The sequence below is a fragment of the Pinus tabuliformis genome, chromosome 5_2, assembly GCF_031772625.1.
Source record: "Pinus tabuliformis cultivar Carrire ecotype Pingquan chromosome 5_2, CPIR1, whole genome shotgun sequence".
In the NCBI taxonomy this organism is placed as follows: Eukaryota; Viridiplantae; Streptophyta; class Pinopsida; order Pinales; family Pinaceae; genus Pinus; species Pinus tabuliformis.
Genome location: NC_142306.1, coordinates 352492641 through 352496497, shown reverse-complemented (window position 1 = coordinate 352496497; position 3857 = coordinate 352492641). Strand labels below are relative to the sequence as shown.

At 39.5% G+C, this 3857-nt stretch overlaps 1 pseudogene; it reads right to left on the bottom strand.

The window, feature by feature from the left end:
• Positions 1 to 2919: 2919 nt before the first annotated feature.
• Positions 2920 to 3636, bottom strand: LOC149158928 (putative receptor-like protein kinase At1g11050 pseudogene; annotated as a pseudogene).
• Between the last annotated feature and the right edge of the window lie 221 nt (positions 3637 to 3857).

Sequence of the window (3857 nt, the reverse complement as noted above, 5' to 3'; positions counted from 1 at the left end):
AAATCACTTTCCCAAAACAACATGGGAAGAAAGAGTCTAACCTGTGCTATACTAAGACGGGTGAAGATGAAAAGAAATTTTTCTTAGACTTATGAACTTCCATATCCATTCTAATTTTCAAAATATTTATCATATTACCAACATTCTTGACTTATTAATAAGTCTTGCTAAAAAAAAGTGAATACAATTCTTGGCCCTAATGTAAATACAATACTATCAAACTCCATTAACCTCTATTAGCAACTCTTCTTTCTTATAGATTGATTAGTAAATGCTACACTAAAATTAATATAATACATGTACTTATAAGCTTCATAAATACACTATTCTCCTAATCAGTGCATTTTTTCCATTTTTATAACATTTTATCTATTTACCAATAAAATGATCAATTGCCATTTCTTACATTTCTACTTATACATTTCATGCTACACTAAAAATAATATAATACATGTACTTATAAGCTTCATAAATACACTAATCTACCAATCAGTACATTTTTGCCATTTTTATAACATTTTATCTATTTACCAATAAAATGATTAATTGCCATTTCTTACATTTCTACTTATACATTTCATGTATTAATAGATTTTATTTTTGTTAAAGTTTGAAACATATCAAGTACATTAGATACATGGTTAACATAGTCAATTTAGGACAAAATCGACTCTATTCACCTTTATTGGATATGCCATAATAATTAGTCATGGCATGAACCTAGTTAATTTTTCTTTTATTTTCTTGGTAAAATTATAAACATAAATAGAACATATTATATGGTCATGGACCTACGAATATTTACCATTACAAATTCATTAATTCAATGCATTTAATATTTTATACAGTTGTGTTTTTATGACTTGACTCCACTGGTTTATGAGGTTGTACCGCTGCGCATATATGACATGACTCCACTGTTTGAAGCAATTCAACCTAAACCGTTGGATTATATGGTAATCATATGCGCATTGAGGCTTGTGGATTTCATTGTCCTTTAGTCGTTCGGTTAGCTGCATTTGATTTTGGATAACTCTGATGTTACATTAATTGCCTGCACCTTCCACTGTACGTGGCGTGGGCGGACCTGACCAGCCCCAGCTGCCGCCTTGGGATTCCTCTTGTATTGATGGTATTGAGGCCTGTTGAGTGATCCAACGACCAGGGTTGGTTCCTTCAACTTTCACTACCCTTGGCACCGTATCAAGGTCTCATTCTTCCATCAGTGCTCATGACTCCTGCTTGGTCTGCTGCTGCCTACCGTGGTCTCATTCCAGCTTCGAACCAGAGCTCTATTGAGGTTTTTGAAAGGCGCTCGAAGTGCCAATCCTTGTCCTCACTGCCAGAGTTGGCATTCCGGGTAAGTTAGCTGCTGGTTAGTTTTCCTGTTTTTGTTTTTCTTTCCTGCAACCTTGTTTTAACCTTTCTCCATAGCAGACTAAGCTCTTCTCTAAGGAAATCTTTGAATACTTAATCTATTTGTGGTGGTTTGCTCGTAGGTACACCTTGCTCTCGTTTTCGAGTTTGCTACCAGATGGGAGCAGTGCCTTCGAGGAACAGAGATGACTCCGAGGTTTTCCACTGGGTATGAGGGTTTCTGCCCTGGTTTGTCTTACAACATGCTATAGTTTTTTCTTGTTTCCTTCGCGGAAGGAGATGGTTCACCCTTCCTGCGTAGTCTAGCCGTCCTCTTGGGAAAATGTTCATATTTTCGAAAATGTTTAAGTGTATGCTTATGAAGAGGCACTGACCCTCTGGCTTCGGTCCGGAGGCCTGAATCATGTCTTTTGTTTTTTTTAAGAAGCTTGTTAAATTTGAGGGGATTTCACCTCTGATATTTTGAGCCACACTGGCCAACTTTGTAATTGTAATAGCTACCTTTTGTAAGTCCATTCTCTATTTTAATTTTGGCACTAAAAGACATTTACGCTTTTAAGCTTGTTAATGTGTAATAAAATGGTCGATTTTGTATTATCTTGAATTACACTTCCTGGGTTATGTTCCACAGAGAACGTTTTCTAAACTTATGTGATGCTACCATACGTTGCTGGCTTATCGACTATTATTTTCTTTATGTCCTTCTGGTTATGCTATTCTACAGAGGGTTTGGTTTGGTAAATCATCTCGGTTGTCAGACAATATACTTATTCGCTATTTCTTGATGCGCTTTTAGCTGGAATTATCTCCGTTGATATTTGTTGGGTTTGATTATAGTTGGGGTTTGGTTACAGTTGGGGTTTGGAAGCTCGTCCACCCGGAAACGGGGTCGAACCATGTTTTTCTTTAAATAATTTAAACGTGTAATCCCTCTGAGTTTAATTTTGTTACGTCGAGCGACAGGGTTTAGGCCTGAGTCCTCACATTCAGGGTCTTGGACTCGCCTGTGGTTGCATATTCCTTTGAAAGAAATAGCTTAATTCTCTGTTGCAGAGTCATGACCAGAACTTGGTCTTTAGGAAAATATTTCCCTATTCCACCACAGTCTGACCCTGTTTTTTTTTAATAAGAACATAGTCTAATTTATTTCTGAATCATGTCTTTTTTTTTCTTTTTTTAAGAAGCTTGTTAAATTTGAGGGGATTTCACCTCTGATATTTTGAGCCACACTGGCCAACTCTGTAATTGTAATAGCTACCTTCTGTAAGTCCATTCTCTGTTTTAATTTTGGCACTGAAAGACATTTACCGACATATTCAACATCTCCATCGAGCTGAAGGCAAGCCAGGAAACACTATCAGAAAGAAGGATTAACGAACCATTCTAGTCTGTAGCAGGTGGACCCTGTAGCGTAAGCGGCACAGGCCTGTCCGGGATTTCAGGAATATCACCCTCCCCCTCCAGCATCTTCACGGCTTCCACCATTCGAGGTCTGAATGCCACCATAACATGTGAGCACAAAATACCCACCAAAACGAACCTCTACATCACGTCCTCCTCTGTGCTCGGACGGATACTCTGGTCTACTATTTCACTAGTCATGCCATTTTTCACTAGGGCCATTGCCCAATCCGCGATGAGATAATTGGGGGCCGACTGAGCAGTGGTGTCAAGAGCCTTTCTACCACTCATAATCTCCAACAACAGAACCCCAAAGCTGTACACATCGCTTCTGTCTGTAAGTTGGCCATAGAGAGCATATTCGGGGGCCAAGTAGCCGTGCGTCCCTACTACTTTTGTCGTCAGATGGGATTCTCCTACTTGAGTCATAATCCTCGCTAGACCAAAATCTGCCACATGGGCATTGATTTCCTCATCCAACAGAATGTTAGTGGGTTTGATGTCTCTCTGATAAACTGTAGGCTCGATGCCATTACGTAGATAAGCCAGTCCCTTGGCAGTCCCCAGGACAATGTTCATCCGTTGCGGCCAACTCAAAGATTGGGCATTGGACTTTTCTCCAAAGAGAGGCTCATACAAATTTCCATTGGACATGTAATCATATATCAGAAGCTGTTGGTGCCCTTCTTTATTATCACTGGCCACGTAGTAGCCCCACAAAACAACTAGATTCGGTTGCCTGACGGTGTTGATGATCTCCACTTCGTTGAGGAATTCGAAATCCCCTTCTGGCGTGCAGTTTCTGAATCTCTTCACAACAATCCGATGACCATCGGGAAGCATTCCCTTGTACACCATGACATGTGCTTACTTCGAACCAGAGCTCTATTGAGGTTTTTGAAAGGCGCTTGAAGTGCCAATCCTTGTCCTCACTGCCAGAGTTGGCATTCCGGGTAAGTTAGCTGCTGGTTAGTTTTCCTGTTTTTGTTTTTCTTTCCTACAACCATGTTTTAACCTTTCTCCATAGTAGACTAAGCTCTTCTCTAAGGAAATCTTCGAATACTTAATCTATTTGTGGT